The following is a 12,517-nucleotide window of genomic DNA, read 5'->3' on the forward strand; positions in this document are numbered from 1 at the left end:
ACTTGGAGTAGGTTTCCCCCTCCTAGGGCGCGCCTCCCCCTTGGACGGCCCCCTCCTCCTCTCCCCCTTTATATACGGGGGAGGGGGGCACCCCATAGACACACAAGTTGATCTACGGATCGTTCCTTAGCCGTGTGCGGTGCCCCCACTCCACCATATTCCACCTCGGTCATATCATCACGGAGTTTAGTCGAAGCCCTGCGCCGGTAGAACATCATCATCGTCACCACGCCGTCGTGCTGATGGAACTCAGTCCCGAGGCTTCACTGGATTGGAGCCCGGAGGATGTCATCGAGCTGGACGTGTGCTGAACACGGAGGTGCCGTACGTTCGGTGCTTGGATCGGTCGAATCGTGAAGACGTACGACTACATCAACCGCGTTGTTATAACGCTTCCGCTTAACGGTCTACGAGGGTACGTAGACAATACTCTCCCCTCTCGTTGCTATGCCATCACCATGATCTTGCATGTGCGTAGGAATTTTTTTGAAATTACTACGTTCCCCAACAGGTGCTATTAAGGAACTATCCAAAGATTGGTCATGTATGTGTTGAGCTTATTGCAAGCATGTTTTGAAGAAGAAGATTGTGTGATCATTCATGTTTCCCTTCAAGACATCATCCAAATGAAGAGAGTTGGAAAGATTCAGTGTTGATCAAGACTAAGTCAAGAGTGAATCAAGTTGATCAACTCACAAAGCGTAGAAGATGTACCAAGAGGGATCAAGTGATCCCATGGTATGGTAAGCATTGTCCATTGCACTTTGTGTACTAACCCATGGTCTATGTGAGAGTTCTATGTGGGGTTAGGTATGTGTCCATGGGCTTGCGTTAAGAGGAAGATATCATACAACCCATGGAAAGGATGACACCAAGTGGTGATCGTCATCAAGATTGCCATGTGCAAGTTCAAGCGGAGCATCACGAAGAGATCAAGTGCTTGAATTGTGCCATCCATTGTGGTGTCAATGGACTTGTGAAGATGTGCCGAAGAGAGGCTCACCCATAGTGGACTATGGGGGAGCAATCATCTAGTCTTCATCGAGCCAACACAATCAAGAAAGGTGGTCCAACTTGAGGGAGTCAAGATCGTCATCATCTACCTCAAGTGGACCATGTGCAAGGCAAAGGTTTGCCCTTGATAGTTTTTCTATTCTACCGCTCTTATGGTGGTAGTTGGGAGACCGGGTTACAGGATCGATTGCCGTACTATCAAGGGGGCTCTTGATGAGTAGCTTGATCGTATCGTTATTAGAGAGCTCAAACCATTGCATCCTTGCATCATGTTTCTTTGTTCTTGTTTGGTTCTCTTTGTGAGTGTTATAGCTTATGGTCATCTTGATGTCAAGCTTGAGTTCATCGAAAACGGAGTTCGCATGCGTCTTCTATGATGTTTTCGGTGTTGGAAGTTTTACCGGTCTTATCCGAGGAAGGGTTCTCACCATTTTCTTATGGGCCTTTTCTAATTTGCTTATTATTGATATTTCTTTCAAGATTGTGTTAGCCCTTGTTGCTAGCTTTCCAACAAACTTGGTTTCATCGAATTCGGAGTCCGTTTGCAAAAGTTGTCGCAGTTTGGTGTTCTGAAAAGGCTACAGCGGTACTACCGCGAATTGGAACGGATGTAATTTTTTACTACCGCTCCAGAGCGGTACTACCGCGGCTCCTACAGCGGTAGTACCGCTCCAGACCAAAAATTCATCCCAAGTCCTGTGGTGGTAGGCCCAGATGTATTTTTTTAGTACCGCTCGCAAGCAGCAGTACCGCTACCCTTTGCGGTAGTACCACGATCCCTAGCGGTAGTACCGTGAGGGCGAGCGGTAGTACCGCTCCGGCGGTTCTACTGGCCTTTTGCCTCCTCGCTGTTGTTTTTCAAAGGGGTACTACCTCCCTAGCGGTAGTACCGCTCCTTGGAGCGGTAGTACCGCTCTGTGCGGGCTGTGAGCATAACAGTTGGATTTATCCCCACTTATAAAAGGGGGTCTTCTTCCCCATTGAACCTTATCCTTTCAGCTCGTGTTCTTCCCCCATTGTTGACCTTCTTCGAGCTTGCTAACTCTCAATCCCTCCATGGATTCTTGCTAGTTTTTGAGGGAAAAGAGAGAGGAGATCTAGATCCACATTTCCACCAATCACTTTCTCCTCTATGTGAAGGGAACCCATTGGATCTAGATCTTGGAGCTCTTGGTGTTCTCCTTCTTGTTCTTCCTCTCATCTTCCTTCCTAGCATTAGTTGCTTCGATGGGATTTTAGAGAGAAGGATTTGGGCACTCCGTGTGCCCTTGCCATTGCATTTGGTGCATCGGTTTGAGTTCTCCACGTGATACGTGGAAGTTACAAGTTGAGAAGCTTATTACTCTTGGGTGCTTGGTACCCTTGAGCTTGTTACTCTTGGGTGTTTGGACACCCTAGAGCTTGTTCCTCTTGGGTGACTTGGCGCCCTAGACGGTTGGTGTTGTTTGGAGCTCAATCATTTTGGTGTAAAGGTCCGGGCAAGCGTCGGGGTCTCCAATTAGGTTGTGGAGATCGCCCCGAGCAATTTGACGGGTACCGGTGACCGCCCCCAAGGGTTGCCAAAGTGTACGGGTTCGGTGACCGCCCCCAAGGGTCGCTATTTGTACGGGTTCGGTGACCGCCCTCAAGGGCCCCTTAGTGGAATCACTGCATATTGCATTGTGTGATGGCATGAGGAGATTACGGTGGCCCTAGTGGCTTCTTGGGGAGCATTTTGCCTCCACACCGCTCCAAATGGAGATTAGCATCAGCAAGGGTGTGAACTTCGGGATACATCATCGTCTCCGCGTGCCTCGATTATCTCTTACCCGAGCCCTTTACTTATGCACTTTACTTTGTGATGGCCATATTGTTTCTTGTCATATATCTTGCTATCACCTAGTAGTTTATCTTGCTTAGCATAAGTTGTTGGTGCACATAGGTGAGCCTAGTTGTTGTAGGTTTTGTGCTTGACAAATTAACCGCTAGGTTTATTCCGCATTTGTTCAAGCCTAAACCATAATTATTTTAAAGCGCCTATTCACCCCCCCTCTAGGCGACATCCACGATCTTTCACCTAGGTATGTTGTGACGTTTGGCACACCCAAAGCATTCCTACGGTATCTCGGAGTTGCACAATATCATGGTCTAAGGAAATGATACTTGGCATTAGAAAAGCTCTTAGCAAACGAACTACACAATCTTGTGCTATGCTTAGGATTGGGTCTTGTCCATCACATCATTCTCCTAATGATGTGATCCCGTTATCAATGACATCCAATGTCCATGGTCAGGAAACCATAACCATCTATTGATCAATGAGCTAGTCAATTAGAGGCTCACTAGGGACATGTTGTGGTTTGTGTATTCACACATGTATTACGGTTTCCAGTTAATACAATTATAGCATGAACAATAGACAATTATCATGAACAAGGAAATATAATAATAACCATTTTCTTATTGCCTCTAGGGCATATTTCCAACAGTCTCCCACTTGCACTAGAGTTAATAATCTAGTTCACATCACTATGTGAATGTAATGAATCCAACACCCATGGGGTTTGATCATATCTTGCTTGTGAGAGAGGTTATTAGTCAACAAGTCTGAACCTTTCAGATCTGTGTTTGCTTTACAAATCTCTATGTCATCCTGTAGATGCAGCTACCACACGCCATTTGGAACTATTCCAAATAACTGCTTTACTATACAAATCCGGTTTACTACTCAGAGTCATCCAGATTAGTGTCAAAGTTTGCATCAACGTAACCCTTTACGACGAACTCTTTTACCACCTCCATAATCAAGAAAAATTCCTTAGTCCACTAGTTACTAAGAATAACTATGACTGCTGTCCTGTGATCCATTCCTGGATCACTCTTGTACCCCTTGACTGACTCATGGCAAGGCACACTTCAGGTTTAGTACACACCACAACATACTGTAGAGCCTACGTCTAAAGCATAGGGGACGACCTTCGTCCTTTCTATCTCTTCTGCCGTGGTCAGGTCTTGAGTCTTACTCAATACTCACACCTTATAACACATCCAAGAACTCCTTCTTTGCCAATATATTTTGAACTCCTCCAAAATCTTGTCACTGTATGTGTTCATTTGAAAGTACTATTAAGCGTTTTTGATCTATCCTTATAGATCTTGATGCTCAATGTTCAAGTAGCTTAATCAAGGTTTTCCATTGAAAAACACTTTTCAAACAACCCTATATGCTTTCCAGAAATTCTACATCATTTCTGATCAACAATATGTCAACAACATATACTCATCAGAAATTCTATGGTGCTCCCACTCATTTCTTTGGAAATACAAGTTTCTCATAAACATTGTATAAACCCAAAATCTTTGATCATCTCATCAAAGCGTATATTCCAACTCCGAGATGCTTACTCCAGTCCTTAGAAGGATTGCTGGAGCTTTGCATACTTGTCAGCATCTTTTAGGATTGACAAAACCTTCTGGTTGTATCACATACAACCTTTCCTCAGGAAATTCGTCAAGGAAACAATGTTTTGACATCCTATCTGCAAGATTTCATAGATAATGCAGTAACTGCTAATATAATTCCAATAGACTCTTAGCATCGCTACGAGTGAGAAAATCTCATCGTAGTCAACTCCTTGAACTTGTCGGAAAACATCTTAGCGACAAGTCAAGCTTTATTAATGGTGACACTTACCATGATTGTCCGTCTTACTTTTAAAATCCATCTGCACCCAACAGCCTTACGACCATTAAGTAGTTCTTCCAAAGTCTACACTTTGTTTTCATACATGGATCCTCTCTCGGATTTTATGGCCTCGAGCCATTTGTCGAAATCCGGGCCCACCATCGCTTCTCCATAGCTCGTAGGTTCATTGTTGTCTAGCAACATGACCTCCAAGACAGGATTACCGTACCACTCTGAAGCAGTACGTGTCCCTGTCGACCTACGAGGTTTGGTAGTGACTCGATCCGAAGTTTCATGATCACTATCATCAGCTTCCACTTCAATTGGTGTAGGCGCCACAGGAACAACTTCCTGTGCCCTGCTACACACTAGTTGAAGTGATGGTTCAATAACCTCATCAAGTCTCCACCATCCTCCCACTCAATTCTTTCGAGAGAAACTTTTCCTCGAGAAAGGACCCATTTCTAGAAACAATCACTTTTCCTTTCGTATCTGAGATAGGAGGTATACCCAACAGTTTTGGGTGTCCTATGAGGATGCATTTATCCGCTTTGGGTTCGAGCTTATCAGGCTAAAACTTTTTCACATAAGCGTCGCAGGCCCAAACTTTTAAGAAATGACAACTTAGGTTTCTCTAAACCATAGTTCATACGGTGTCATCTCAACGGAATTACGTGGTGCCCTATTTAAAGTGAATGCGGTTGTCTCTAATGCCTAACCCATAAACGATAGTGGTAATTAGATAAGAGACATCATGGTATGCACCATATCCAATAGGGTGCAGCTATGATGTTCGGACACACCATCACACTATGGTGTTCCAAGCAGTATTAGTTGTGAAACAATCTCCACAATGCCTTAATTGTGTACCAAACTCACAACTCAGATATTCATCTCCATGATCATATCATAGACATATTATCCTCTTGTCACGATGATCTTCAAGTTCACTATGAAATTACTTGAACCTTTCAATAATCCAGACTTGTGTTTCATCAAGTAAATATACTTAGAATTTACTCAAATCATGTGTGAAGTAAGAGCATAATGATGTTCACTGCGTGCCTCAGCACTCACTGGATTGCACACATCAAATGTAGTACTTCCAACAAGTTGCTCTCTTGTTCCATCTCACTGAAAACGAGGCCTTTCAGTCATCTTGCCCATGTGGTATGATTTGCATGTCTCAAGTGATTCAAAATCAAGTGAGTCCAAACGATCCATCTGCATGGAGTTTCTTCATGCGTATATACCAATAAACATGGTTCACATGTCCCAATCTTTTCAAAAACGAGTGAGTCCAAAGATCCATCAACATGGAGCTTCTTCATGCGTTTTATACCAATATGACTCAAATGGCAGTGCCACAAGTATGTGGTACTATCATTACTATCTTATATCTTTTGCCATGAACATGTGTATCACTACGATAGAGATTCAATAAACCATTCATTTTAGGTGCAAGACCATTGAACGTATTATTCAAATAAACAGAGTAACCATTATTCTCCTTAAATGAATAATTGTATTGCGATAAACATAATCCAATCATGTCTATGCTCACGCAAACACCAAATAACAATTATTTAGGTTTAACACCAATCCCGATGGTAGAGGGAGCATGTGATGTTTGATCACATCAACCTTGGAAACACTTCCAACACATATCGTCATCTCACCTTTAGCTAGTCTCCATTTATTCCGTAGCCTTTTTATTTCGAGTTACTAACACTTAGCAACCGAACCGGTATCTAATACCCTGGTGCTACTAGGAGTACTAGTAAAGTACACATTAATATAATGTATATCCAATATACTTCTGTCCACCTTGCCAGCCTTCTCATCTACCAAGTATCTAGGGTAGTTCTGCTTCAGTGACCATTCCCCTCATTACAGAAGCACTTAGTCTCGGGTTTGGGTTCAACCTTGGGTTTCTTCACTAGAGCAGCAATTGATTTGCCGTTTCATGAAGTATCCCTTCTTGCCCTTGCCCTTCTTGAAACTAGTGGTTTTACAAACCATCAACAATTGATGCTCGTACTTAATTTCTACTTTCGCGGTATCAAACGTCACGAATAGCTCAAGGATCATCATATCTATCCTTGATATGTTATAGTTCATCACAAAGCTCTAGTAGCTTTGTGGCAGTGACTTTGGAGAACCATCACTATCTCATCTGGAAGATTAACTCCCACTTGATTCAAACGATTGTAGTACTCAGACAATCTGAGCAAATGCTCAACAATTGAGCTTTTCTCCCTTAGTTTGCAGGCTAAGAAACTTGTCGGAGATCTCTCACCTCTTGACGTGGGCACGAGCTTGAAATCCCAATTTCAGCTCTTGGAACATCTCATATGTTCCGCGACATTTCAAAAATGTCTTCGGTGCCTAAATTCTAAACCGTCTAACATTACGCACTAAACTATCACGTAGTCATCAAAACGTGTATGTCAGATGTTCACAACATCCACAGACAACGCTCGAGGTTCAGCGCACCGAGCGGTACATTAAGGACATAATCTTTCTGCGCATCAATGAGGACAATCCTCAGTTTACGGAACCAGTCCGCATAATTGCTACTGTCAACTTTCAACTAATTTTTTTCTCTAGGAACATATCTAAAATAGTAGAACTAAAGCGTAAGCTACGACATAATTTGCAAATACCTTTTGACTATGTTCATGATAATTAAGTTCATCTAATCAAATTATTTAATGAACTCCCACTTAGATAGACATCCCTCTAGTCATCTAAGTGATACATGATCCGAATCGACTAGTCCGTGTCCGATCATCACGTGAGACGGACTAGTCATCAACGGTGAACATATCCATGTTGATCGCATCTACCATATGGCTCATGTTCGACCTTTCGGTCTCTTGTGTTCCGAGGCCATGTTTGTACATGCTAGGCTCGTCAAGTCAACCTAAGTGTTTCGTGTGTGTAAATCTGGCTTACACCCGTTGTATGCGAACATTAGAATCTATCATACCCGATCATCACGTGGTGCTTCGAAGCAATCAACTTTCGCAACGGTACACAGTTAGGGGGAACACCTTCTTGAAATTTTAGTGAGGGGTCATCTTATTTATGCTACCGTAGTTCTCAAGCAAATAAGATGTAAACATGACAAACATCACATGCAAATCATAACGTGACATGATATGGCCAATATCATCTTGCGCCTTTGATCTCCATCTTCGAGGCGCTACATGATCACCTTCGTCACCGGCATGATACCATGATCTCCATCATCGTGTCTTCATGAAGTTGTATCGCCAACTATTACTTCTACTACTATGGCTAATGGTTAGCAATAAAGTAAAGTAATTACATGGCGCTTATATTGACTTGTAGGTCATACAATAAATTAAGACAACTCCTATGGCGCCTGCCGGTTGTCATACTCATCGACATGCAAGTCGTGATCCCTATTACAAGAACATGATCAATCTCATACATCTCATATATCATTCATCACATCCTTTTGGACATATCACATCACATAGCATACCCCTGCAAAAACAAGTTAGATGTCCTCTAATTGTTGTTGTATGTTCTACGTGGCTGCTATGGGTTTCTAGCACGAACGTTTCTTACCTACGCAAAATCCACAACGGTGATATGCCAATTTCTATTTAACCTTCATAAGGACCCTTTTCATCGAATCCGATTCGACTAAAGTGGGAGAGACATACACCCGCTAGCCACCTTATGCATCAAGTGCATGTCAGTCGGTGGAACCTGTCTCACGTAAGTGTACGTGTAAGGTCGGTCCGGGCCGCTTCATCCCACAATACCGCCTAATCAAGATAGGACTAATAACGGCAAGCAAATTGAACAAACCATCGCCCACAACTACTTGTGTTCTACTCGTGCATAGAATCTACGCATAGACCTAGCTCATGATGCCACTGTTGGGGAACGTAGTAATAATTCAAAAAAATTCCTACGTGTCACCAAGATCAATCTAGGAGATGCTAGCAACGAGAGAGAGAGAGAGTGCATCCTCATACCCTTTGTCGGTGTCAAAACCGGCGGATCTTGGGTAGGGGGTCCCTAACCGTGCATCTAAGGCTAATGGTAACAGGAGGCGAGGGACACAATGTTTACCAGGTTCGGGCCCTCTCGATGGAGGTAATACCCTACTTCCTGCTTGATTGATCTTGATGGTATGAGTATTACAAGAGTTGATCTACCACAAGATCGTAGAGGCTAAACCCTAGAAGCTAGCCTATGGTTATGATTGTTCTTCTTGTCCTACGGACTAAACTCTTCTTCTTATATAGACACCGGAGGGGCTAGGGTTACACAGAGTCGGTTACAGAGAAAGGAATCTTCATATCCGAATCGCCAAGCTTGCCTTCCATGCAAAGGAGAGTCCCATCCGGACACGGGGCAAAGTCTTTTATCTTGTATCTTCATAGCCCAACAGTCCGGCATATGCATATAGTTCGGCTGTCCGAGGACCCCTTAATCCGGGACACCCTCAGTAGCCCTTGAACCAGGATTCAATGACGATGAGTCTGGCGTGCAGATTGTCTTCAGCATTGCAAGGCGGGTTCCTTCTCCGAGTACACCAAAATATATCTTGAACTTAAGAATCGTGTCCGGCTCTACAAAACAAATTCCACATACCATTGTAGAGAGTATAATATCCTACGAGTCCAATCTGCTGACAACTCATAGCGTGACATCACGCCACGGCCTGGTCTTTATTCGAACCGTTTTTATCCTGCCCCTTTTTATTTCGAGGCACGGTTTCATTGGCACGTCTTGTCAAAGCAGAGATCATGTCCCCTTATCACGGGATTCTCATCAATGCGGGTATGAGTAACCCAACCGTGCCATCAGCATGGCGCTTGGGAAATAAGCGAGCTTTAGGGCGAGTGGGGAGGTGCATGATTTTTACTGCCTTTATAAAGGGATAAGGATTCCCCTTTGTCACCCACACCCTCTTCTTCCTCTGCTCATTCATTATCGAGCACCAGCGCCCAAGCACCCATCTCTTCCGCCCAAAAAGCAGTGCAACCATGTCTGGATCCGGAGCGCAAGGCGAGTGGATGGCCTCCTTCGTCAAGGAGAAGGATATCAAGAAACTCCGGGAGGCTGGATACCTGGCTCGCACACCATCTCCCCAAGGCGGGACAGATTGTCCCTACTCCGGAACCCCACGAGAGGGTTGTATTCCACCCTCACTTTATCTGCGGGCTGGGGTTCCCCTCCACCCATTTGTTCGCGGCCTTATGTACTACTACGGGATAGATTTCCATGACCTATCCCCCAATTCCTTCCTCAACATCTCGACATTCATTGTCGTGTGCGAGGCCTTCCTCCGCATCCTGCCACACTTCGGACTGTGGTTAAAGATTTTCAACGTGAAGCCAAAGGTGGTAGGCGGCGAACACGCCGAGTGCGGAGGAGCCATGGTGAGCAAGATGCCCAACGTCAAATGGCCCTCAGGTAAATTCAACGACTCTGTCAAAGGTTGGCAACAACAGTGGTTCTATGTTACCGAGCCACGCGGCACCAAATGGGCCGCCGCCCCCGAGTTCCGATCCGGAGCCCCACTGCGGCTCATGTCCTGGCCCAAAAAGGGCCTAGACCGGCCTTCGTCAGACGGGCTGACGACGCTCCAAGCGCGTATCAAGAGCATGGAGGACAAGAATATCAAACTTGTCGACGTGGTCCAGGTGATGCTAGTTCGCCGGATCCTTCCCTGTCAACGACGGACTTGCAATTTATGGGAGTTTGATCTAGCCAAGCACCAAACCTTGCTGGAGTTCTTTGGCACGACGCACAAAGACATCTGGAAGGTGCTATTCAAGCCCGGCAAGTCGTGGCCGGACACCGCCGAGGATCGCGGGCACAAATTGTCCCGACCCACAAGTTTGGTAAGTCTTTATATGTTTTCAAGGCATATCTTTTATTTGTACACCTTGGGTAAAACATCTAATATTTCCCTAACGATTCTCCCAGGACTGGACGAAGAAGGCAGAGCGGATCTACTGTCCGGCTCCACTGCCTGAAGAACAAGATGGCCCACTTTTGATGAAGATGCTGGTCCTGATGCCATATAAGGCGCCGAAAAAGAAGGCCAAGAAGGAGGCCAAGGAGACCAGGGGCAGGCTCCGTCGCAAGGGTACATCAGACATGGTGTCCGAAGACACCGAGGCCCACTCCTCCGTCAAAAAAGACGAGGAGGAGGAGGAGGAAGAAGAGGAAAGCTAGTCCCCTCCCCCGCGAGGGGGAGAAAGAAGAGGACGGCCTCCACACATTTGGAGGCCGAAACGTCTAAGAAGGGGAAAGCCTCCCTTCCAGACGAATCCACCGCAGCCACCGACAGCAGCCCGGAGTGGGAACCCAGGGTCAAGCCCCTGGCAAAGTCGTGAGTACAAAGAAAATCTAGACACATCCATATATCCAGCCTCACTTTTGCATAGCATTAATGTGTTGAGTCACATATTCTGCAGTCCGGCTGGGTCGACATCGAGCGGTCTTCGTCAGAAGATTCGTTGGACCCTGATGTGATGAACAGCGAGACCCTCCCGACGGCCTCTTCCCCCAAAGGCGTGGACAACACTAAGGTGTCGTCCCAAAGGGGCCCAGGCCAGGGCGAAGCTCGGGAAACCATCGAGGCGGCACCGGAGGGTCAAGCCTCGGCAACCGGACACATGGGGGAGCAGACCCCCATGGATGCTGAAGGCGGGGGCCATCCTGAATTCGGCCCCCATCCAGAGACAACTCCGGAGACCAATACGGCTCCGAAATCAGGCCAGCAACCTTCTTCAATAGAAGGTGGTGGCCTATTCCACCGGCGTCCTTAGTCCACCCAGAGGTGCCGGATACCTTATTGGCGGTGCTGCAAAGCGCTTCCATTGTTGAAGAGCACCGTACATTTATGGGTGCGGTGATTGAGAAGGTCCAGTCCGCCAAAAGCGGGCTGACCGAAGCCTGCACCAGCCTCCTAACAGGCTTTGAGGTAAGTAATGAAGTTAAAAGAATGTCATAGTATAGATAGTAGCCCCTGATACACTGTTCGGTGTTTCGAAAAGAAAGCCGGACAGAGGATCAAATATATTTCGCAGGAGACTAATTAGGAAATACCTATGTGAATGATCAAGCTTCATTATTGACTGCAACCGCTCATACTGCAGAGGACTCCAGACTAAAGCAGAGACTGGAGTGAGCGGAAAAGGAGCTCGGCCAAGTAAAAAAGCAATTGGAAGATAACCAAGGTATGGGATAACTTTGTTTGTATTTAAATACAAGTGAATAGTTATTTTGACTGAAATTTGTCGTGATATGTAGTAGGAGCAGCGACCAAAGCCGAGGCTCTTAAGAAGGCGGTAGCCGAGGCCGAGAAGAAGGCGGCCAAGGAGCAGGCCACTCGTGAAAACCACGAGGCCCGGGTCATTGAAGTTCAACAAAATCTCCAAGAAGCCATAATGAAGTGCGAGACCTTGGAGCAGAGTATAAAGGCTCAAGAGTCCGAACTCACCAAGGCTCGCCAATCCGCACACGATGTCCGGGCTGAAGCCCAAGGCGCCTTCTAGGAGATCCAGGAGGCTCGAAAGATCGCAGCGGGTAAGGCCTTTATTATGCAAAGAAAATACGTGAAGGAAAGATTTCGTTTACTGACCCGGATTCGGAGTTCTCCAGGGGTGTTTGCGGATCTTCCGCGCAGCGTGTCTGACGCCGCACAATTCTACCAAGCCGAAGAGGGGAGCTCTACGGAGAAGCTGTTCTAGTTGCAATATCTTGCGCTAGAATACCCAGTACCCTTTACCGATCAGCTGAAGCAGCTGGTCGAGCTGCATAGGGTGGCCGAACTAGCCC

Source organism: Triticum dicoccoides, chromosome 6B, assembly GCF_002162155.2.
Source record: "Triticum dicoccoides isolate Atlit2015 ecotype Zavitan chromosome 6B, WEW_v2.0, whole genome shotgun sequence".
NCBI classification, from domain to species: domain Eukaryota; kingdom Viridiplantae; phylum Streptophyta; class Magnoliopsida; order Poales; family Poaceae; genus Triticum; species Triticum dicoccoides.